Source organism: Tursiops truncatus, chromosome 5 (genome assembly GCF_011762595.2).
Source record: "Tursiops truncatus isolate mTurTru1 chromosome 5, mTurTru1.mat.Y, whole genome shotgun sequence".
In the NCBI taxonomy this organism is placed as follows: Eukaryota; Metazoa; Chordata; class Mammalia; order Artiodactyla; family Delphinidae; genus Tursiops; species Tursiops truncatus.
The window spans coordinates 119,960,774-119,987,079 of NC_047038.1; the positions used below are offsets into that span (position 1 = coordinate 119,960,774).

General features: G+C 38.8%; 1 long non-coding RNA gene across 1 annotated transcript in view; it reads right to left on the reverse strand.

The window, feature by feature from the left end:
- Positions 1-1,427: 1,427 nt before the first annotated feature.
- Positions 1,428-26,306, reverse strand: part of LOC141278714 (uncharacterized) — a 76,908-nt gene continuing 52,029 nt past the window's right edge. The window contains exons 3-4 of the long non-coding RNA XR_012331782.1: positions 2,256-2,316; positions 1,428-1,513 (exon numbers count right to left, since the gene is read on the reverse strand). This is a non-coding gene — a long non-coding RNA (uncharacterized lncRNA). The remainder of the gene's footprint in view (positions 1,514-2,255; positions 2,317-26,306) is intronic.

Sequence of the window (26,306 nt, forward strand, 5' to 3'; positions counted from 1 at the left end):
TAAAAAAATTTTAAGTTACTAAAAAAAGGGGATAAAAAAAGAACGAAGAGAGCATCCAAACCAGAAATCAAATCCAGCAATTATAATAAGCGCTAAAAACTGTACTAAATAAAACAACAACAACAGAAAACGGAGAGACAGAACCCTAGGACAAATGTGAAAGCAAAGCTATACAGAAAAAAATCACACAAAGAAGCATACACATACACACTCACAAAAAGAGAAAACTGAAATACATATATACATAGAAAAGAAGAAAAGGAAGAGAGCAACCAAGTCAATAAACAAATCTCCCAACTCTAAATACCAAACTAAGATAAACATAAAACCATAAACAAATTAGATGCAGAAAGCAAACCCCAAGTCTACAGTTGCTCCCAAAGTCCACCGCCTCAATTTTGGGATGATTCTTTGTCTATTCAGGTATTCCACAGATGCAGGTACCTCAAGTTGATTGTGGACATTTAATCCGCTGCTCCTGAGGCTGCTGGGAGAGATTTCCCTTTCTCTTCTTTGTTGGCACAGCTTCTGTGGTTCAGCTTTGGATCTGGACCTGCCTCTGCCTGTAGTTCGCCTGAGGGCGTCTGTTCCCGCCCAGACAGGACGGGGTTAAAGGAGCCGCTGATTCGGGGGCTCTGGCTCACTCAGGCCGTGGGGAGGGAGGGTTATGGAGTGCCGGGCGAGCCTGCGGCGGCTGAGGCCAGCGTGATGTTGCACCAGCCGGAGGCGCGCCGTGCGTTCTCCTGGGGAAATTGTCATTGGACCACGGGACCCTGGCAGTGGCGGGCTGCACAGGCTCCCGGGAGGGGAGGTGTGGATAGTGACCTGTGCTCGCACACAGGCTTCTTGGTGGCGGCAGCAGCAGCCTTAGCGTCTCATGCCCGTCTCTGGTGTCTGCGCTGATAGCCGCGGCTCGCGCCCGTCTCTGGAGCTCCTTTAAGCAGCGCTCTGAATCCCCGCTCCTCGCGCACCCCAAAACAATGGTCTCTTGACTCTTTGGCAGCTCCAGACTTTTCCCCGGACTCCCTCCCGGCTTGTGGTACACTAGCCCCTTCAGGTTGTGTTCACGCCGCCAACCCCAGTCCTCTCCCTGGGATCCGACCTCCGAAGCCCGAGCCTCAGCTCCCAGCCCCGCCCGCCCCGGCGGGTGAGCAGACAAGCCTCTCGGGCTGGTGAGTGCTGGTCGGCACCGATCCTCCGTGTGGGAATCTCTCCGCTTTGCCCTCCGCACCCCTGTTGCTGCGCTCTCCTCCGCGGCTCCGAAGCTTCCCCCCTCCGCCACCCGCAGTCTCCGCCTGCGAAGGGGCTTCCTAGTGTGTGGAAAACTTTCCTCCTTCCCCTCTCCCTCCCACTGGCGCAGGTCCCGTCCCTATCCTTTTGTCTCTGTTTTTTCTTTTTCCCTACCCAGGTACGTGGGGAGTTTCTTGCCTTTTGGGAGGTCTGAGGTCTTCTGCCAGCGTTCAATAGGTGTTCTGTAGGAGCTGTTCCACATGTAGATGTATTTGTGATGTATCTGTGGGGAGGAAGGTGATCTCCACGTCTTACTCTTCCGCCATCTTGAAGGTCTCCTCCCTTATGTAGTTTTAAAAGTGGGGAGGAGAGTGTCCTGCAGATGTGAATAAGCTAGCGTTCTTGAGGTAGGAAGATTATTCTGGACTATTTGGGTGGACCTTTAATGTAATCACATGTACCCTTATAAGAGGGAGGCAGAGGGAGATTTTACACACACAGAGAAGGCAGCAATGTGACCCAAAGGCAGAGTGGAATGATGTAGCCACAAGCCAAGGACTGCCGGCAACAACCAGAGGCCACTCTGAGCCTCCAAAGGGAGCACAGCCCTATTGACACCTTGATTTCAGCCCAGTGAAACTGACTTTGCACTTCTGGCCTTCAGTATTGTGAGAGAATAAATTTCTGTTGTTTTAAGTCTCCAAGTTTACGGTAATTTGTTATGGCAGCCACAGGAAACTAATACATAGGGTTTGCAAGGGACTTTTGCTTTGTCCTATAACATGTTTTTAAACCTCCAGGCTTTCACCTTTGAATACTAGTCTTGAATCACTTGCCCTTACCTACTTTACACAGTGCAGATACTTCAGCTCCTAACATCATTATTCCTTTTCCCATTTGCAGCACCCCATTGTACAGCAGTATTTTCCCCATTACTGGGATTTGAATTCCCCCTTGGCTGCCTTGGCTTTGGCCTCAGGATATTCTAGTTAGCCAAACCCCTCAGGCACAACATATCAACATACCTGGAGTCCTCTCCGCCTTTGAGTGAAACCAGGCTTCTTTCAGGTAATTTTGAATGATTTCCTGTTTAAAACAAAAACATGATATGATTTCAGTGTCTCTATATCTTAACTTCCGAATCATTTTCAACCTTCGGAAATTTTTCTGGGTTTAAATACCACCAAATCAAATCCTGGCTCATGCATTACCAAATCAATTAAGGCCTAGGGTGGGCTGAAAGTTCATGTACATCACATTTCCCTAACCTACCAACTTGAATCAAAGTAAATGAAAAATGAAGTCTTTTTAAAAACTGGTAAAGCACCCATGGTGGGCCATCCAGAATAATAATCGATGAACCCAGTTGTAAGAATTGTATGAAATTACTTGGTGCTTTAAGGACTGGGGGGCTCAGAGTTGATAGTATTTCATAACTTGTTGAATGAACGAAGAATCAATGAATAACTAAATTCTGACAAATAATTTACCTTACTGGATTAAGTATTTAAAATCCAGATTGTGTTTTTATTATAATTTACCTAGAAAAATAATACTTGAATTCCTACAAAGGAGAATGACTGTTCAAATAACTGGGTTTTTTGCTACTATAATAAATATCAAGAACAAAATATGTCTCCTTCGTTCCCACCAAGATTCTAAAGGCAGATCTTAAAACAGAGGAAAGAAAAAAAAAAAAAATTTGTGCAAGAAAAGGCAACCTGCTTTTCTTATCTTTTTTTTTTTTTAATATTTATTTATCTATATAGGCTGCTCTGGGTCTTCGTTGCGGCACACGGGATCTTCAGTGTGTCATGCGGGCTCTTAGTTGCGGCATGTGAACTCTTAACTTGCGGCATGCATATGCAATCTAGTTCCCCAACAAGTGATCGAACCCCGGGCCCCCTGAATAGGAAGCACGGAGTCCTACCTGCTGGACCCCCAGGGAAGTCCAAGGCAACCTGCTTTTAAAGGTTCAAATCATCTAATTCCTTTCCTATTCCCTCCTTTTCCCCACCACACATAGGCACAGTGTAAGAAATAGTTGTCATTTGCCTTTTTAATAGTCAGATTCTTAATAATGGACACACTGAAGAAATGACCACATGGTCTTCTCTATATTCAGTTAATTAAGAGAAAGTATTCTGCTGGTTTGCAATTTTGCAGAACAACCAACCAGCTGTTTGATTGCATTTTGCATTAGCAAACATTGAATCTGGAGTTGTAAAAACACATCTTGAGGCCACATTCAGTGAAGTAATTACCTAAGGCAAGATGGCTATTCAGAGGTGAAAAACAGTAATAAACCATGCTTAGAATTTGGATTTAACTCCTTAATTAATTTTTAATTAGAATTTAATAATTTCATACAGATGAAAAAAGACCTAAGGAAAAATGTTCTAGATATTAAAATTATTTGTGAAAATAAAGATGAGAAACTGAATAGGCAAAAAGGAAACTCCTTGCTTAGTGGAAAGTTACTCCAAGTTTCTCTGTAAATCAAGATTGAAAAGCAAGGTATGTTACCTACAGCAATAAATGCTAGCTAATTGCTCCTAAGGCCATATTTCCCCCAACAGAAAGGTCCTCTCAGTAAATACCAAATGTCCAAAGTTGTGGGTTTTATTTTTTTTTAACTAGCACTTATCTTTCTACAAACTAATTACGAAGAATCCAGAGTTCACTGGTTCAGTGCCGCCTCCTAAATGGAAGGCCTTATATGTTTCCTGGACCAGAATTAAGAAGCTCTACTGCCAAGATTGCTTGCTGCTTTTAAAAATGAAGAATTCCGTACTATCCATGATCCCAGCTCCTAAGAAGAAAGAGTCACCTACTTCTTATCTCCCTTGCGTTATAAGTACAAATTCTGACCTTCTGTAAACTGAATTTTCAGAAGTGACCTTCCCTAAACTGAATTTTCAAAAGTGGAATTGGAAAGACAGAAAGTCAAGCTGTGGACATTCTGTCAAAGGAGCTTCTAAACAAGCAGGACTTCAGAGTAAAGAGGAAGCCTTCTGTCTGGTGTTCTCCTTCACGTTCTGAATCTGAATATCTGAGGACTGTATATGCAAATTTTGCCTTTGACAGTTTTCCACTGAAGTTCCTAATTTTTCTTTCAAGTCACACCAGTTCTGTGTCATCCACTAATTAGAATAAATATTAACAACAACCCAAATGCCTGAGGTCTTCATTGATCATTCCACTAAACTCCTTTTCAAGATAAATTACAAGTCCTGAGTCATCTAGTGAGTTTGTTGGTGACATACCCAAAACCAGACCTGGGGTTCACTAAGTGATTCTGATCACCCCTCCCAGCTCTTTCAAAAAGGATAATTTGTCCTTGCCAATGTGCTGAAAGCGTAAGAGCCACCAAAGGATTTAGCAGTCCGTCTCCAGAATCCTTCCAGACCAATTCAGCTGGCTGGCCCCCCGAGCCTCCTTAACCTAGCTTTTTTCCTTCCCTCACCTCCCAGTTTCCTAAGGATGCTCTCTCATCGGGGCCTTTGCATCTCTTCCAGGATGCGGTTGTTCTCTTTTTCTCCATCTGGCCCACCACCGCGCACACTGCAGGAGTGTGTCAGAGCCACACGCCCCCATCCCCCCACGGTCCCAACAGGCCTCTGTTCCAGAAGCAGGAGGACCCTTCCAACACAGGACCCTTCCTCTGTGGCCCCGACCTTGTCATGCTCCTCTTGGCTTCCTGTTAAAATACTTGTAACTGAACAAAGCCAAATATGAGGCTTTAGTTTTGCCACACGGTTTCAACAAAAATACTGGACACATTTGATACTTTCATGCCAGAAAATTCAAAGTATTAGCCATTGTGCTCACTGCCGGGCACCCTTGACTTTGCAGACATCTTGCCTATAAAATAGGAGTTCTCTCCTCGCTTCCTGGGTTTGAATTAAATGCCAATGAGATCATGATATAAGCCAGAAAGGACTTTTAGAAACCAATATCACTGCATCAATAACACCATTGCTGAAGTGAGTGGGGGAAATTTCATCAAAGCCAATAAAATAATAACTCAGATGGACCGTCATGCCTCTAAAGAGGAATGCCTAGGGGGAAAAATAATACACACAGATTCACACAAACAATCCAGGCTTAATTAAAGTTCATTGTTTGTCGGCATTGGGTCTGTAAAGTTTTCACTTCCAATAGAACAAAATGACCTGAAGTGTTTTTTCTCATTTTCATGTAATTTCTCTCAGCTATTCTGTCGATAAGCAAACTGGGTTTTCAATCTGTTTACCCTCCCACAGCCTGACCAACTAAAGTCTAAAAAAACCCAGCATGTTTTTACCACTCCCACCCCTACCATTTTCCTTCTCTGTGCAATGAACCTCACATTGGTTCTTGTCTTGCTAAATGTCCCTCTACATCCTACATATCAACCTTTAAAACAATTCAGTCATTCTGTCCTCTAGGCATCCTAAGTTATCCACACTCTGTTCATTTCTAAGTGATTCCCCAGCACATCTTCTCTCTCATCTTACCCCTTCCCCAAACTAATAACTCAAGGTTATTCCAAAAAATACACAGAATGGTATTACCATATGTGACAGCCACTCTGAATGGCCCTGGAAAGAATAGCCATGTTCATCTATGGATATAGAACACAAAATCATAATGTGTAAGTTAAATAACCTTTATTTAGTGACAGGGTAAATATTACTAATAACAATGCTTTAAGAACTATTGAAATGGCTCTAAAATTTTTATCTGTATGGACTGCTATAAGTTACAATATGCTTTTTGTTTTAGTCAACTAAAACATCATCTGTTATAGAGAATTCCCCAAACAAAATACTAAAATCTTACAAAACAATGTGGTAAATAAGCAGCTACCATTTATTTAGCTCCTGCTTTATATAAAAACCAAGCAACATAACGTTGTTTTCCCCTTACATTCATCCTATAAAACAGGTGCTACTGTCTGTGTTTTATAAGATTCAGATAGATTAAGAGGTGTTCAAAGGCCACAAAGCTAGGAAATGACAGAAAGGAGATGTGAACCTGGTTCTTCCAGATGCTAAAGCTCAGGCTTTTCCAACTAAGCTCACTACTTCCAAAAGGTGTCTGGCATCTTCAAACAGAAGAAGAGGAAGTTTTAAAGGAGAAAGGACATTAGGTTATCTACCTCTTCCTTATAAACCACATGAAATCCTACAGCAAAGTCCTGAAACCTTACAACTTTACAAATTCAAACATGATTTAACCTATGTGTTCACACTGCTTTAGTAATTTGCTGTGTAAAGATTTAGGGTGCATCTGTGCCACACCCAAAAATATGTGGTGCATGGTTTACAAAAAAGTTATCCTACTTCAGCTACAGTAGCGGTAAATGATCGATACAGAGCTCAAGCCATTTAGTCTAGTGGATGAACTCGGTGCATCTCAGTTAAAGTCCAAGATGTTTCAGTTCTACAGAGTCCATTTTCTTGACTGTATGTAGACATTTTTGGATAAGAAAGATGTATATGTTTATCAAACCCTGAAGAAATGCAATACTTGTTCTGGAAAATGTGTACAGGGGCATTTAGGGGGGATGGGCTGGATGGATGGAAGGAAAAGTCAGGCAACCAAAGTGCAAATTAGTGCAGTGGACTTGCCACTTTATGTATAACACTGATTTCTACGACTTAGATGAAAGAAAGTCCTCTCTGAGAGACAAGTATCGGGCCTAATAGACCATGAAGAGGAGCTGAATTGTACCTCTGGGGACTCTTTGCTTTTTGTTGACTTATCTTGCGCTCACAGGAGCTAGACTACTGAATTTAAAAGACCAATTTTGTCTTCAGTCTCCAGGAGATCACTATAGGCACACTTTTTTTTTCTCCTTGAATTCTGACTTTGTATTTAGAAGTACAAATGTTACCACAGTCTTGAAGAAATGTCCCATCCAGGGAAAATAAAAACATGTTTATGCTACAGCTTCCTCTGGATCCTAAAAAATAAAAGATTATTTGATACAAAAGGGACACTGAATTCTAATCTTTAGTAAGATTAGAATTTCTCTCATGAAATCACTTACCATTTTCTTAACTGGCTGTATTCACCCTAGTATTTCAAGTCCTGTGTTTGAATGGTTTCCTGTTACCCTTCCGAGGGAATGCTCTAATAACAAGACCCTATGTGTGTCACTTTATATTTGGTGAGAGGATTGTTCTTGATCTAATTATATTATAAAGGGGACAGCTTCATTAACCAAAGTGGCAGAAATAACAAAAGTATCTAATACTTATTCCACCTGGACATTTCACAAAGCTGAATGATTCTTTCCTATTCAAAAATGCCTCTCTAGTGCATTTATTAAAATGAGCTTTCAACAAAACCATTGACTAGAGAGAGAAGAGAGCCTCAGCTGTGCTAAAACTTGATTTCCTCTGAGTACCAAATAGCTTCATAAATATTTCAGTACAGAGAGCAGGGGAAAGCATTTAGAGATTAGGAAGTATGGCAGTGTCTGCAGATTTAGGAATAGCCACAAAGGATTCATGTCAACTCAGACTTATAGAGCACCTACTGTATACTAGGCTATGGTCAATGCCAGTGATGCAAAAACAAATAAGAATAGTTTAAACCTTCAAAGAGTCCATGGGGCTTACGGGTGAAATAAACATTTAAATAAAACTTTAAAGATACGATGGCAGGTGTTCTGGTAGAAGCATGGAAAGCAGATTTAGACGTAAAAGGAGCTTCACCATCCCTCTTTTGAGCCTCTGCCATCTGTCCCTGTGCTAAGTGCTGTCATCCATGTTATCTCATTTAATCCTCACAACTAATGATGTGATCGGGTTTTAGGAGGTGCTGTGACTTTATTCATTCAACAAGGATTTATTGAGTACTTACTTTGGGCTGAGCACTATTCTATGCACTGGATAAGCAGCGGACAAGACAAAAACCCCTACTTTCATGGAATTTCCATGGTCTTGGGAAGAAACAGAAAATAGGAAAATAACTGAATTTAAATAACATATTAAAAGGTGATAAGTTCTATGGAGAAAATTAAAATAAAATATGAAAAGGAGGATGATGAGTACAATTATAAATGGAGTGGATATCAGGAGGCTTCACTGAGAAAAAGACATTTGAGCAAAACCCTGAAGGAAATGAGGCACCTTGCCACAGTGAGGAAGCAAAGAGGTGGCTATGCTGAGAAAGGGAGGGGGGTAGTGAGGATGTGATTCTTACTCACAGCTGAAGAAAGGGCACTGCAGACCAAGACAACCATAAGTGTAAACACTGTAAGGCAAAGCATGCCACCCAGCAGATTTAGAGAAAGCAAGGAATGGATGAAAAGATGCCATTTCTGCAAAATTGTGTGGTGTATATTCAAGGAGATATATGAAAAAATATTCACCGAGATAGCAATGGGGATTTATCTGAGTGGTAGAATGTCAGTTATTCTCCTTCACATGTTTTGATTTGTGTGAATGGTTTCCAATGGAAGTATATTATTTTGTCAACAGAAAAAAAATGGTTTCTTTTTTCTTTTTGGAAAAAAACTGAATTGGCGTACATTCACTCTTGAATTTAGTGACTCAGAAGAGATGGCTAAATCCCTCTCTACCCACTTTTCCTAAGTAATAAACATCCCAATTTCAGGGCTCATTAACAACTACTTCAGCAACAACCATTTTCCCCAGACTCTTTCCCGGCTAGCCGTGGCCACATGGGTAGGTTTACCCTATGGACTGTAAATAAAAGGAGTATGGGTGATGCTAAAGAAGTGGCCTTAAAGGAAGGGCCATGATGGGCTTCTTCAGCTCCTCCTCCTGCTGCCGGCCTGGAATCAGACATAACCTTTGGTATAGAAACACTTCCTTGGAACGTTAAGGACAAGGGTCTTGTCCTAGGGATGTCACAGACAACTTTGTAAACCACCCAACGAGCCCTTGACTCCCACCTTCAGACTTCTTTCATAGCAAGAAAAAACTCAGGAGTCTGGGATTAACATATACACACTACTATATATATAGTAGATAACCAAAAAGGACCTACTATATAGCACTGGGAACTATACTCATTATTTTATGATAATTTATAAGGGAAAAGAATCTGAAAAAGAATATATATATATATATATATATATGTAAAACTGAATCATTTTGTTGTACTTCTGAAACTAATACAATATTGTAAATCAACTATACTCCAATAAAAAAAAAATCTTGTGTTTAAACTGCTCTTCTTTTCATGTTTTCTGATATGTGGAGCTGAACCCAATCCTAGCTAATATGGTATATAAAGCAGTGTTCAGCTCCTGTGTTCTCAGTGTACCTTCCATGCTCATTCTATTATGCCACAGGTGCCCCTTGCACAAGGGAGGGAGATCTTGGAGGAGCAGACACTTGAGCCAAGTCTTGTGGGTTGAATCAGAACTTGAGGCAGCCATATAGTGTCATGTGCTAGAAGAAATCTTCAAAAGGATATGGATCAATGGGAAACAATTGGAACTAACAGAATTTAATAAGAAGCTAAATTAATATTTTTTAAAAACCCAAAGCTTTCCTTTATACCAAGAATATCCAGTAAAAAAAATCTCAATAAGAGGAACAAAATGTATAAAATAGCTACATAAAAGTAAATACGAGGACATGTGTAAATTTATAAGAAGAAAACTATAAAACTTTAACGAACGTAAAAGATGACCTAAACAGATGTTCTAAATAAATGCCCCTTGCTTGAAAAGTAATCACGACCGAAAAGACTTGAATGTTATGAAAAATAAGAATAATAAAAAGGCACTTCCCTACAATAACAAAAGATACATAAAGGTTACAGTACTTATTAATGCATAGTCCCGATGCAGAAATTAACAAGTAGATTCAAGGAAGAAAATACAGTACTGAAACTGATCCATAAATACATGGATATTTAGTATATGATAAAAGCAGAATTTCAAATTAGTGGGAAAAGAATGGACTATTCAATGATATTTAATGATAATAGGAAAAATATCCAAATGGAAGAAAATAAAATTAGATGCTCACCTCACTCCACATATTCAGATAAATTTCATATCACTTAAAGTTCTAAATGTTAAAAAAAAAAAAAACTGAAATAACACTAGAAAAAAATACGGAAAAAATTACAACTAGAGGCCTTTCCAAGTAAAATGTCTTTCCAAACAAGACAAGAAACCATTAAGGAAGGCATTAAAGAAAAAAACTGCAAGCAAGACTATATAACTCCTAATTGTCTATGACAAAGTTGCCATAAATACAGTTAAAGGAAAAAAATCAAACTGAAGAAAATATTTTAAAACTGAAATAGACAAAAAGCTAATTTCCCTAATATATGCAGACTTTCTTTAAATCTATAAGGAAAAGACAAAGGTAAAGAATATAAATATGTAATTTTCTCAGAAAACAAAAATTCTCAAACTCACTAATAAATACACAAGACATGAAAATGAAAAATGAAAAATTTTGCTTATCAAATAAGCAAAACATTAAATTGTGGAGGCTCTGTTCATCCGGATTTCAGGTCCCTTTCCAAAGGAATTATTCCATGTGTAATTGTAGATTTATTGTGTCTGTGGAAAGGTGAGGTCAGGATCTGCCTCCATCTTCAACGCTCTGTTTTTTTGTTTTTTTTTACTTTGTAATCGCTAATGTTGGTGTCATATAAACTTAGTTTCAAACCAACCTAACTATCAATGTCACTTCTAGGCATATAGCATTTATTGACTTGTCCAACCACAAAGATCCCCAAAAATCGGCATTTCACTGACAGTACATAAAGATTTGGTCTGATAAAGCACTAGCAGTACAGATCCCTCTACTAGGCACTCTCAAATTCAGATTCCTCGTCACGTATGCTTGTTAAACCATTCCCTAAAATCCATTTTCCCTTTATGTATAATAAGGATTTATTCAATCTTGACTTTGTATTTCTACAATATTATTTTATTATTCACACTCTTGTTTTAAGCAACTTCAAATCCTTGTGGAATTATTGACAAATAAATATGTAAAGAGAGAGGCATAAAGATAGAAGTGATAAGTAAGATGTAGGGGGCAAAAAAGAAAATGGGTTTAATTCGAACTTTCTTGATTTCTTCTGAGACACTAACCGAAGGAATTAAATATTAAATGATAAATATAATCTTGTTACCAACTTATGACCTCTCCCAAAAGTGTGATTCATCTGAAGCAGGGACACACCCACAATTTAGGGCTTGCAAATAACCCCTTTCTGGGGACAAAAGGTGGAAAACCATCTAGGTCTTCTACATAAACTATGTTAATACTTCTTATTTTAAACATCTCCTATAAAAATGTTTTTGCAAAACGAATATATAGATTTTCTTACTGCTGATGCTTAGACCCTTGGCTATTATAGGCATCAAAAACAAGAAAATATACACACATGTATAGACGCACCACATTTATCATCAATTATACTGTAGAATGTATGCATCAATAGTGAAAAAGACAAAGAACACCTCTTCTTTTTCTACTCTGAAAATACATAACCAAACTTTGGTTTTGGTTGAAATCATTTGTTCCATGATTACGTGTTATCCAGGTTTCATCTGAGTCTATCTCAGAATCTTCTATCTTAACCTATCCAACACCTTTGGCAAAAAAAAAAAAAGCCTGTCCTACCATTCCTCATGCAAGTGATACGTATCTGCTTCTGTTGTGCACTGCTTGAAGTTTTACTTAAGGAAGAAAGCCCTTGTAGCTCCCCTTTTATGTAATTCATCCTGGGGATAATCCCCCAGGAAATGTCTGGATAGCTTCACTGGGTTATGGGAAATGAAAATCCTATGTTGCTTTAACTGAGTATGTCTTAGACCTTATTGTTGGAAGTGAGCCTTACTTGACATTTGATATTAATCATAGACACTGGAGAAACACCTCAGGGAGCTGGAATTGTCATCTGTGACCAATCAAGTCTCACTGGACAAAACTCACTGCTCAGTGTCGCCTTAACTTATTTTGCTGAGATGTCACACCTGTCAGCCAGCTTGCACATCTTTCCAAGAACTTGCGAGGTTTAGTTTTCTCCCTGTCTATAAATGCAACGTAAGTTAGCGACATTCATTGACAGATTTCAGCAGTATTTTTTCCCCTAGTCAAGCTGTTAGTTCAATTGTTAAGTACAGAAATTTCTTTTTAGTCTTCAAAGAATTCAGAACCACAATCAGAACTAGGGGAAGGTAGCAAAGCAGATTGACAGCGTACCATCAAGGTAGTCCAGCAGTTGCTTAGCTGTTTACCGACACTGCCTGCCCTCCCCCCATCTCTCCAGCAAGTAGAATACTGAGGAAATATACCTGGACTTTTCAGATATAGACAACTGGAAGACACCAATATGAATGAAGTAGTGGTTGAATGGAAGTTAATTTTAAATTTTTCAATTAATTATTAAATTAGTAATTTTTTATGGTTTATACATAGCCTCTTCAGTGACCCCCGCATTATGCCTGGGCTCCTTGCAAGAGACCACAAAGATTGGCTGGTGAGCAGAGGCAGTATAAAACTAAGGACCAGATGGAGTTTGGAGGTGCTCCCCAAGGGGCCTTCTTCAAATTACTAAAGCAAAGGTGGAGAAAACTGTGCTTAAATGTAGATATAAAATAGAGAAGTTTGAGAGGCTGTTTTTGAAGAAAATTGTGAAAATGGAATGAGAGAAATTGGGGGGTGGGTAAAACTCAGTTGTTAAGTATCTAAAGAATGCAGGACATGAAGCTGAATATTATTCTTAAGTGTTTCCTAAGATGTCTCCTTGAAAGAGTTTCTTCAATCTAGATGTATACAGTGTTCAAAACAATTACAGCCGTGCAAAAGGAAAGGAGGTAAATTATCCAGGGACTCCAGCAGAAATATTGTCCAAAAAGGATAATTTTTATTTCACATAAAAAATTATAAGCTCTTTGCTAAAGAGGCATTTCTCTATTTATGAGAAAATGAGACCATGTTTGGTGAAGCCAACGTCTCTAGTGTATGCAGAGCAGTGTTGGCTTCTGCAGTCCTGGCCATGACCATCACCAAATGGGAATGAGATTCAAACCCTTTGTCCATCAGGACACTTTAAAAAAAAATACCACTAATAATGTTCAAGACCTTTTGAGGTCCCACCTGTGTTAAATCTAGAGCAGGGGAAGATTTAACACTTTATTCCCCATCTCAAGCAAGCCAGAAATGCTCACTGCATTAGTAATATCACTTCAAGTCCTGCATGTGGCAGATTTATTCACAAAGTAAAATTTTGTGTATTTTTTCCTTTTTATAAAAAAAAATTAAAGTAAAAAAAGATGAGGTTAATGAAAAGCAATTGTTTACATGAGCAACATTTTTATGTGATTTACCTCTTAGGTTAAACCATGGGATGAAAACCTTGACTCAACATCATTTTAAATAGTATTGTTATTGATTCATACAGTTGACAAAAAAATGGACATGAATTACATTATGCTGGGTCCTTCGAGGAGTGTGGTAACTTCATAAATCTTTGTTGGCACACTTGCCTCATGTCCTTTGTACTATTAACACCTACCTGAAATAGAAGAAGTAAAGTTGATCTCTTGGTGAATGACTGCATTGGCCCCAATTCCCTGGGATCCTATATCTGGCTGGTCCTTGAGGTCACAAACCCTCAGCCTGGTCATACCTGGCAGGCTAACAGAGCATATTTCTTTTGCACAGGGCATAGCTGCAAACCCTCAAGGACAGCATGGCCAACTCCAGTTTCACCCTTACCTCTGTAATGTATCCATCGCTGGAGAATAAGAGCAGCATGACTAATGGTGATTAAGAGGCCACGTGGTGTGATGGAAAAAAAAACTGAACTTGGAATCAGAAGGCAAGTACTCTTGTTTCAGTGCTAACCCTTATTAGCTACACGACTTAAGGCAAATCTCTTCCGATCTCTGTCCTCAGTTTCTCCTTTGTAAATATGGGCAATGATAGTTTACTATACCAGGTTGTTTTTAAATAAAATAATATGTGAAAGCATTTTGTAAATAATATACATGTAAAAATTATATGTAATTAATAATCAAAATTTAATATTTTCTGATCACAGGATGTCAACTAATTAGCCTACTTCCACATAGTTACATTAACTGACTTCGTAAAAGAGATCAATTAAACAAAGACCCTGATCTCCTTGGTCAAAAGCACTGTAGCAGAGTGTTTCTTGTTCTAACATGGTTGTAATTGCCTTAAGATTCCAATGTACACTTCAGTCATGTAATACTGTCAAGATTTTGCCTCTACATTGATTTATCTTTATTTACATATTTCTCCTGGCCAGGTAAGAAGAATGAATAACGACAAAATTAAATGCTGCTTCCTTGACACTTTCTGGTTTCAGAGGCAACTTTCAGCCACATTTAATTGTAGGCAATGAATCTCAGAACAAAGAACTTTCACCTCACCTTCCCTTGAAAAATAAGTGAGTAATAATGATAGATAAGGCTCAAATATAAACCTGGCTGAACCTAACGTGGGAAGAATTTGGTCAAGGAGACAGAAAACCGGCGGGCTGTACTCAGCTGTGCTAAAAGCAAATGTCATATCAACAGGACGCAAACCTCTATGTAATCTGTTTTTCCTTCAGTTAAGTGGAGGAAAGAGGGGGATTAGAGTTCAGTAGTTCCTCACCTTTTTGTGTGTCATGGGTCTCCTTAAGTATTTTTATATATTTTATATATTCTAATATCTAAATACTGAAAATCACAACCATCATATGAGGTGGTATTAATATTATCTTCACCTTATTATTAGGTCACTGAAGCTTAGAGTACATAATAACACAAGTAAAATTTGTATCTAAGTCTAAGGAATTCAAGGACCCACATAAACGATCTATAGAAGACTTCAGGTGAAGAGTCTCAGAATTAGAGCATACAATCTTTCTACCTATACATTCTTTTCTTAAAGGGAAGGCACATATTCTATTTGGATCACACATGAAACCAATGTGGTCTGATGTGACCCATTTCCTTCTAATAATAGATGGATAGCTACCTAAGATGGATCATTACCTACCAATGGATATGCGTCACTAGTACCCAGTGAGATAACAGCACACCAGCATCTTTTCAAATAATGCCAACGATTCTAAGTAATAAAAATGAATTCACTTTGTCCTGGTGACATCCAGAGAAGCTGCTGCCAGTAGACTCTGAATTTGTCCTCAGGCCACTTTCCTTCTACATGCACACTAGACTGGACGGTTTTGTCAGAGACCGTGGATTCTTACCATGATTCCTCCCCTGTAGAGAGCACAACTTTCTCAAATCCAAATCAATATTAATCACACATTAGAATGGAATAGACACATTTTCAGACATCCAAGCTCTCCAAAGATGTTGTTTCTATGCACCCTTTATTTTAGGAGATTGCTGGAGGTTATGCTCCATCAAAACAAAGAATTAAACCAAAAAGATCAAGACATGATATCCAAGAAGTAGAAACTGTAATGCAAGAGATCTCACTGAATGACAGCAAAGATAAGTCACAGGACTATAGCTAAAGAGGGATGAAAATGTGTGGAAAGAGAATTGAAAGTTATTTTACAGAGCTGTTAAAGGATAAAGGAAATCTTAACCAGAAACTTGAAGAGAGCCGAGCAAAAGAAAAAAAAAGCAACAAATTCATAGCAAAAATACAAGTTTGCATAAGAAATACACTTAGCAGTGAATATTTACAAGTACAAAATAATGAAAACCCTGAATATGGACTTAACCATAAAGCTATTCTTCAAGTTTTCAGGAAGAACAAATATGTCTGCATGAAGAGGGGTATAAGAAAGCAAAATCTTCATCTTCTACAGTCAATGGGTAACAGCTAAGACATAAAATATGATAAAGTAGTAATAGAATCATGCCATTAGAAATATATAGGTGATTAATGGAAGCAATACCTGAAGGAGTTGAGAATGATTATACCTGGGGAGTGGAAAATGAGACGGTGAGAGGGACAGCACGCTTTAATATTATTTGAGTTTTAAAATTATGTACAAAAAATACCTCAATAAAAATAAAAATTAAACATTAACAAGATAATAAAGGAGACTATAAAATAGACAACAGTCACATCTGCCTCGCTCTAGGAGGAGTTAAGTGCTGCCTCTGCTCTCCTCTTCCTATTCTGAGGAAGCTCCGCCTCCACCCAAGGTCATCTTGGCATAACACTTTTCTCAACCCCATGGTACATTCCAGAAAGTACTGAAACTAAAACTGCTTCAGGGTCTTCTTATTTGTCTTTAGTTGTGATTAAGAAGTAACATGGAAGCTTCTGGGGAAAAGATATTATCATTGTGTTTCAAGTATCATTTTGAGTAAATGATTCAATGCAATGTTACTGCAACGTTGTTGATCAAGATCAGTTGTGGGAAGCCCTGATTTTGTCTTCTCAAGTTCAAAGTGGTCAGTGCTTTCAAAAGCCATCACTCGTGGTTACACTGCTATGTTACCTGGTGAGTCACACAACTTCTGGATTTATGCACTCTAAATGAAAAGCACAATGGCATACCAGTCAGGAAATCCCGACTGGAGATACATAGAAAAGGCGGAGTATCCCCGAGGCAGTTGGTTGCTAAAAGGAAATGTCCTGAGTCACTACTGTCTACTCAAGGTTTGAATGCACCATAGATGTGCCAACACTTTCTCCTTCCACCTTCGCCAATCTGATGCATTATGTCCACCTCAGAGAGGATAAGTAAGAGCAAGCGTTCAGAGTGCGTCTCTTAGTATGAACACAGCTTTTGCCCACTCTGTCCATCCAAAAGCCACAATAGATACTGGTCTTGGGCAAGTAACAAATGAAATCAGAGTAACAGACTTTATTTTAGGAGGAATCGCTTAGGTCTCTCCAACAACAGACCCCCAACCACCATGGCAAACATCTCAAAAGTTCACACCTCTGAACACTCAGGAAACTGAGAAGACAATGCATGTGGTTTACTCTCATTGTTACTAGTAAAACAGCTCTTAGTGTAAATCCTGTTAAAATACATGAGTTTCCAGATCAATTTTCTCTAATCTACAAAGTGTGTTTATACACATATTTCACTGTTGAAAGGAATTTTTAAAAGATAGCCCATCATGCATATTTCCCACTCCATCTCTGCCAATTATGCGATACCTCTAGAGTTGGGATCTCGCTTCTTCCAAAAGCAGCTCTATTCTGTACACAACTGACAGCTAGGAAGATCTTTCTTCAATCTATGGTTCAGTGACTGCTACTCCACAATCCTTGTATTCCTTTGGAGTCATAAAAAAGAAGAAAAGAATCAAACTTCTTTTCCACATTATAACCCTTAAAATATTTGACATCAGTTTCCATTCCTCCCACCACAAGTTTTCTTCCCTCTACCCTTTCTGCCACAGCTCTCCCAACAGTTTCTACAGCCTTTTCTCATAGACCGCAGCCCTAATTCCTTTTACCGGGCGGGTACTGTGTAGAGCAGTATCACGTGCGGCTTTGATCAGGGGCATCAGACTCAGAAAAACCAGGGTTTTAATCTTGCATCTATCCTGTGTGTATATGACTTTGACCAAGTAAAGTGTCTAAGCCTCAGTCTCCTAATCCACAAAAAATGTCAAGAACAATACTTATCTCTTAATGTCATAATATAGGTAAAGTCTGATCAAGGTGCCTAAAACATAGTAGGTCTCAAGAAAATGCTATATTACCACTGTAGTGGTACAGCATGCGTGTGTTGTGATTTGTCTATTCTCTGTAAAGGGACAGAGTCGCCTAAGTCTCAACAGACCATTACGAATAGGACCCAGCCAACACTGAGCAGTGTCATACTCTTGGACCACTGGGCACAGCTTTCATGATTGGCAGGTTTCTCTCATTTGTTTACTCACTCCTCCTGCCAACACAGGGGACACGGGCTCGAGTCCTGGCCCGGGAAGCTCCGACATGCCGCCGAGCAACTAAGCCCGTGCGCCACAACTACTGAGCCCACACGTGCCACAGCTACTGAAGCCCACATGCCTATAACCTGTGCTCCACAACAAGAGAAGCCACCGCAACGAGAAGCCCGCGCACCACAACGAAGAGTAGCCCCCACTCACCGCAACTAGAGAAAGCCCACACCCAGCAACAAAGATCCAATGTGGCCAAAAATAAATTAATTAATTAATTATATATTTTTAAAAGGTATCAAATTCAACTAAGACTACAGAGCCACATCATCCTCTGCAACTATCCAGGTCTAGCACTGAACAAAACTACAAGTAAACAAAATGCTGGAGTATGCTTTTCATTTCAAAGGATCTCTCCTTACAGCCCAAAGGGGAAAATGGCAGTGCATGAAGGTAGAAGGGAAAAGGAATGATAAAAACTGTCAGCATCTCTTTTGGGGGTCCAATTCTAGCAATTTAGGTTGCATCCAGATGCCAAAATAACCCTGAAAATAAGATTTTGGGTATCCAAGATGGAGCAGTTACAGACTAGACAGCAGTGCTGACGACAACTGGACTCTGCATTTATTTGGGTGTCAGAGGAAATCGGTTTAAAGGAGAATTCCTGGCTGTCTTTGGAAAAATAATCCGGTTGAATTGAGTTCAGTTCAATTTTAGGAAAAAAAAAAGTTTCAATAACAACAGGTGACCAAATAGCCAAATGAATGAATATGTCCATGGGTTCTTTTTGCATTCTACAGATATAGCTCTCGGGGAAGAGAAATTCATGAGGTTCTTGAGTTTCGGCAATAAGAAACCACAGTAGAAAACAGCAAGGCTAAAAGCATGACAGTTTGATTAGGATAAACATTAGTGATACATAAGTTGAGTGAAATATATGCACTGGTTTTTTGTAGAACTGAGACTATTGAATTTTTAATTTTTTTTTTTTTTGCAGGAAAATTAGAAAACACAGGGAGGCAGAAGAACATGAAAAAGTTTCCCGTAATGCTACACCAGAGATAATCACTATTTGAAAACTGTGTATTTAAAGCATTTTTTACACCATTTTCAAAAGGAGTATTTTGAAAAACTGAATCTTATAAGTCTAGCCTCTTCTGACCATCAGTGAGGAAGTACAGACACAGCAGAAAAGTCACCTCTAGAATCTAGTAGCTGGAGCACTAAACATAGATTCCTGTACCTTTTTACTTAATTTCTTCTAATAATTGCATCATGTCATTGACTTAGAAAAAAAAAAAAAGAAATTTTTTCCAGATGTTTCCAGACACAACTATAATACGTATAGCTATGTAGAAATCAGGCAAACCCATTTTAGTCTTCCTTTTGTGTTTAAATAGAAGAATCATAAGGTTAACCTGAGAGTAGAATTCTAGTTATTGAATAGCTGATGGGTTCTGAAGAAAGGAAAAAGGATGTGCCCAATGAAACCAGTTTGTTGCAAAAGAAGCTTTAGGGTAAATTCCAGTTTTTAAAATGACAAAAGGAGAGATGTGTACCCAGTGAAAAATACAATGTAAAAAATAATGGAAGTAAAATAATGTCAGAAAAGCTAAAATTCTAAAGTCAAAAGAACTAAGTCAAACAAAAGGGACATTTTAAGTTAGATTTAAAGCAGGTAAAATCAGGAGGATAAAATATCCCTGATTGTAGAAGATGGTGCTATGTTAACAGATGTTTGTATGAAGACAGAAGTCTCTCTTTTACACTCTTTTTCCCCAAGGAGAGGAGAACGGTCTTTCCATTAGAAAGTGTAGATGGATCACTGAAGTCCCTTGCAACTCAAACAGAAGGGTTTTAGGGATGTTTCACTTTTCAGCAGACTGCTGGAGTTTTGGATAAATACCACCAGGCGTATGATTTCATATCCAAAAAGCTTCTTGTAAGTTTCATAACTAAGAGGCAACTTTTCATGGAATAGTGTTTTTGATGTCAAAAGATTGGAAACATTATATTAGGAATGCGGATATGTGTACCTATAATAGGACATGCATTTGTAAAGAATTACATTGCTACCTACAGCTGAAGCAAAAACCTTAGACCCAGAGGGCCAATATTAAGTAATATAACTTTTAAAAGCATTTCATCAACAGTCATTCTTGTTTCTCAAATTTCTAAAATCACAGATTGTTTAAATACATATCACTGATTTCATTTTTCAGAATATTTGCTTAGAAGTAAAGAAATTCAGATCATGTTCTGAGTTTCATCCAGAAGGGTAAGTCAAACTTCTTTTCCACTCAAAGAATTATCATGATTTTCCATATAAGTCAATGTATTATGATCACTCCTGTACTGTTTCCTTAGAATTAAATGACAAGCAAGAATTGAATTTTTGAAAGGTACCAAGATAAGTGTAAAGATAATTTAACTCATGTTATGGGGAAACACCTTACACTGTTTAAACAATATAAGTTAATACGTTATATTCATGGCTTCATGAAGTTGCTTTTAAATTGATTATTTCTTACACAGTTCTCAGGGCTGTAAATGGAATATGGTATCCACGTTCTTTTTTCATCAATCAAGTATAAAACAACTAAAAAAACTTTTAAAATAAATAATTAAAAAACTAAATATATGAGTGTGTGTCCATTTATATGTATATACACACATGCAGAGTTTATGTTCTTTTGTTTTGTGTTTTTGGCAGAGTATATTAGGCCACAGAATTTTTTCCCCCAAGAAATACACTTTTAACCTGAAATGCATGTCTGTCTCTAGGTAGGAACTATTACAGCTGCCTTGGTTGTACCTCAGTGCTGTTCTATTTTAACCTGAGGCACACACAGACTGAAATAAATTTATGGAAGTAACTTTACATTGGACCTGATGGGAGGGTCAGTGCCGTGCAATATATGTAATATTCTAAAAATCAATTTGCTTTCAACTTTGTCTTTCTAAGCATGTTTCCTAAAACATCCGATTTTTTGTTGTTAAGTGGGAGAGAAGGTGTGGCTACTGATTGGAAATGCAGAGAGAAAGGTCAAATTCTGGTGTTCCAACTAGGATTCGGCAGCAAGATTCAGCTCTTGTCTTAAGAGATGGTTTTCTTAATAATTCCAACCTCCTCTGACAAATCAGTCACCAAGCCAAGGGGAATCAGCACCCACAGTCTTTCTAAAGTATAGAGAAGAGACTTGTCCTCCAATAAGCCTTGGCTAGAATCAAAGAGGAAAATAAAATATAGAGGAAGTAAAGGAAAAATACACCCCTTCCAGGCCCAGGAATGCTGGAAAGAAGAAAGCAAGGGAAAGTAAAGTAGCCTAATACAGGTCCTGATATTCCCCACGGGGGATTTGTCCCAGATGGGGGAGAACAGCATCATAACATTGAGGTAAACTGAGGTCAGAGACAGGCTATTGTCCCTGATCCCTGTTAGGATCCAGGTAAGAGATGACCTCTCCAACATCTATCTGGTGTGTGGCCACTTCAAACCGTGAGGAAAGTGTAGACAGTGGGAATGGAGAGACTTGAGAATTAGCCTTTCCCGTATCACCCTTGGTGACCAGGGGGCACATGGAGTAGTTGAGAGTCTGGGGTGAGGGGGATGGGAGGTGCTCGGCGGTAGACTCCTCACAAAGGATTCTGTAGAAAGAGCTATAGAGCAGACCCCCAAAGTCAAGGCTGAATGTGATTTCCCACCAGACCTGAGAGGTACTGTAGCTCCAGTAAGGACCTTGGTGATATCAAGCCAGCGTCATCTCCAAGGCTGCAGGAGCCCAACCCAAAGTGAGAGTTACACCGGCCACAAACTCTGGTTGTGTATGACAGTGGGTAAACCAGGAACATCTAGTGTGAGCTTCCTGCATCTTCCCCAGCTCCACAAGACCATAGAAGTCACACTCCTTCTCCACAAACCTCAGGAAACAAAGCAGAAAGAGAGAGGAGAAGAGAATGCCTCTGTTATTAACTGGGCATTTCTGGCCAAGAAAGACTATTTTCTAAATGAACCATTCAAATTACTAGATCCAATTCAGCTTTAAACCACATAGAACATTTGAATGTTTTTCTTGGTAATTAGTAAACAGGGATTTTGGAGGAAGGTCAATTATTTATGAATATAATAAAGAAATCGCATTTTATTGTACATTCTAATTGTGAGATAAATTATATGTGTGCATCTGCCACCTCTGGTTCTGCCCACTCATGAAAATCTTAATTCAAATTGTCAGCAAGTTCCATCTCTACAATGATTCTTTATATTGGGCTTTTGTGGTTACAACCTAAGAAATGCTGAAAAAGAGTAAATCCATACACTGCAAAAATAACCACGGAATTGCCTTAGGTATAAATGTATATAAACATCTACAAAGAATACAAATTCAAGTTCTCACACTTTACTTTCTCCTCCAAAGGAAGCAGGGAAAAACCTTTAGTTGCAGCTCCTGGGCTTGTCTCTCTTCTCTAGTCTTACTTCTTTATATGTTGTCTGAGCTTCTCCTCTGCACGATCCAGGTTTTCTTGTCTCATGTCCTAGGTATTGCTTTCTTTTATCAGGGCCCTTTGTTATTGTTTCTGCTAACATATTTGCTCTAAGTACCCCCGTGGGTGCACTGTTTAATGAAGTCTCTACAGAGGTTCAAATATGTACCACCACACCCTGCCTTCCTGCTTTATAATCCTGGGTTTGCCTTGCGTCACTTGCCAAGCCCTGAAGTTCTCTTTCTAGCAATAATGCTCTCTGCCCTACCCTCTGCATGAATGAATTAGGCATGAGGAACATCTTCAAGAGTTACTGAAAACAGCTCTCCCCAGAGTTCAGCCCAAGGATGCTATTAGAATTCCTCTGCAACATCATTAAACAGCCCATACCCAGTAGCATATAGATTTTACTGTTAAAAGGTATCTTAGACATCGCAACGTTACTGCACATTTTTCCTCTGGATTTACAATTACATTTTTGACAGCAGTAGTTTTTGCATTTGTCACTTGCTGCTTTGAATGAATTGCTTGGATTTTTTAGTCTTATTTTACTACTCTTCTTCTGAATGTCTTAAACTTTTTGTTACATGAGTACATTGCCTTTGGTTAGTCAAATTGCAGTTTAGAACTTAAAGAAGTTATATTAATGAGATTGTAAGGAAATTTTGCTTGGGGACATTTCAGAGTCTAATAATTAAAATTTGTATTCCTCTGCGAAATCAAACTATAATCTCTCTCTAATGCAGTCAGATTGTCATAAAAAATAGAAGGAGCAGCTTCCTTTCTGTTCTGCTCATATATAATACATTTTTAAAATCCAAGTATTAAATGGAGAATAGGAAGCTAAATATTTCATTTCCATGAGATGGGCACTGAAACCAATAAACAGCACATTATGGCGATCAAAATGAACTGTGTTTTCTTGTCTCATGCCCTGCACGTGGCTTCCTTTCATCAGGGCCTTGTTGGCAAGCCTCTGGCCAGCCTAACCTAGACACAGGAGAGAGAGCTCAGAACTTGCACCTCTGTGCCACGCCTGCCACCTCTGGAACCTGGGGTGAAAGAAAGTGATGCAAACGGAAGGAATGCGATTGGCTAACGTGAGCGCAGATTCTCTAAGATACTCTCTGCACTTCAGAAATCATCCTATTTTATACCAGGTACTGAACTGTGTTCTCTAGAGTGAACAAGGATGCAGTCTCCACTTTCCAGGAGTGCACAGTCTAGTAGGGGAGATAAGATGTACACAAATTATCCTAGTAAGGAAGAGGGAATGACTGCAGTAGAAACAGTACCAACCATAATGATAGCGAAGTGCAGAGTGAGAAAGAGACTGAGGTGTCTGGGAAGTAGAAGATGGCTTTCTAGTTGAGCCTTGAAGTATGGGTATGATTTCCCAAGGTAGACATGAGAACTGTGGCTTTTAAGGGTAGATAGTAAGATTAAGATGTAGGGAGAGAGAACCCATAGGTCTATCCATGGCATAGAGGTGACCAAAATAGCAGAAATGGGGCCAGGATAGCAGTGGAAAGAACAGCCACCTAGAGAAGAAAGAGAAGATTCTGCATAAGAGGAGGAAAGGCAGGAGATTCTTAGCCTTCCCTCCAAGCCCCGCTCCAGACTCCCAAGGCGCTGTCAGGAAATCAGAGCCATTTTCAAAGACAGCACAACTAAGGGAGATAGGTTTGTTCAACAAACAATAAAGTAGGCTATTTAAGAGCATAATCCCCTAGAACAGGAAAAGCTGACTGTGTTAGCAGCATCGCCTTTCTGCTGGATTATTAATTCCAGCTGGCTGATTTAAGAATCGGTGCCTCATTAGAAGTAAAAACGTAAACCAGATCAAACAAAATTTACATGAAATGTTTTATTCAGCTGAGTTTTCCCTGAAACTCAAATTGACTGGATAAAAACAAAAACAGTGGAAGACCCTTAACAAAGTCAAATTTTCATAAGATCTCTGTATATTTCAGCCATAATTTTGCAGTAAGGCCAGCAGTAGAATAAGGGACCAAACTATTCCATCTAGGACAGAGATATTCTTTGACTAATAAAACTTCTAACAGGATTATTCTAAGAAATTTGGAGAATTGCTTGTATAATCATCAGAAGTCAGTTTGTGATGAATGAGAAAGCAAAGGAAAATTTTCTGCCAAAAAAAGGGAACAATATAGAATTTTCATCTATCAAGACTGCACTCACAGTACTATCCTATTTTATGTCTGAAAAGGCAACTTCCAAAGAGACAATTGAAGGCATTAGACCTGCAGTTTCAAACTGCCCAATGAATAACGTGTGCGACTGTTGTTTATGTTCATTACTCACTAACCAGTTATTTGTTAATGTGTCCTTTAATTTGGGGAAGGAGCCAACTAACATGGCGATTTTAGAATCATCACCATGTAACATGAATCAAGGGGTTTTCAATGAAAGACACTCCTATATGAAAAAAAGTGAATCACATACAGCCCTGGTCCAATAAGACCTTGGTATCCAAAGGAAAAGGGCAGAATCAAAGACACCAAAGGGGAGAAAGAGGCAGCATAGCATAAGCTGGACTTTGCAAATTTTCCTCATTGTTGTGTGCTATATGATTTAATGCAAGACTGAACCAACCACTTTCCTCAATAAATCTAGTTTAAACAGTTGCTTAGAAAGAAAAAGTAACTAGGTCAGTGCACGTTAAAAGGATGACCTAAATTTTCTTCCTAATGTTTTAATAAATGCTTGACTAGAAACAGGAAAAAAAAAGATTTTAAGGGAAAAGATGAAGTAGCGGCTTATCATACTTCAGCAAATTTACACTCTGAGGGAAAATGTCCTTCTTATTTTCTATGGAAGTGCTTAGTCAAGTACAAAATTACTGTATAGACAATCTAAGTATAGATTGGGAAATGAATATTTTACAGTAATGATGCCACTTTTTTAAAAACCCTCATTTCCACCTACCTTTAGAAAAAAAATAACTTATTTAAAAGGGGCTCTCACCATTAATCCTTCATACTGACCTAAAATTACACAGGTCAGCATGGAGCAACAGAAGGAGAAGGAATCTCTGTCCATGACTTTAGGTGAGGCTAGGACTGTAAAATGTAAAGTTCGCTAATAATTCAACTGCCAAAAAATTTGCAAATTTGGGAGGCCTGGGAAATCTGTTCTTTTTATTTTAAGATTTTTTTTTTTTAAGTCTTTATTGAATTTGTTACAATATTGCTTCTGTTCTGTGTTTTGGTTTTTTGGCTATGAGATGTGGGATCTTAGCTCCCCGACCAGGGATCAAACCCACACCCCCTGCATTGGAAGGCGAAGTCTTAACCACTGGACCACCAGGGAAGTCCCCAAATCTGTTCTTTCTAAAAAAACAAAGCACACAACCAATCAGGTCAACCATCAGTTCTTGGGGTGTTAATTGAACGCTTATGACTTCCCAGACATTGTCTGGACCACGTGGAGTCTGGTGACACAAAACTGAGGAAGACATAGTCCCTATCCTTAAGAAACTCACTGCCTAGAGGTAAGGGGAAGGAGTCCCACATAAACTGAAAACTTACAATACAACATGGCAAGTGCTATTAAAAAAACGTGTGGAGTAAGTGCTGGTAAGATCTAGATGTCCAGAAACCTAATTCTGCTTCTTTTTTCTCGCCTCCTTACATCAAAACCTTTAAAATTCTTCTCTCATCCATCACCCCTCAAGGATGACCTAAATGTAATCCTGGGTATTCTGAAAAACACCAACCAACATGAA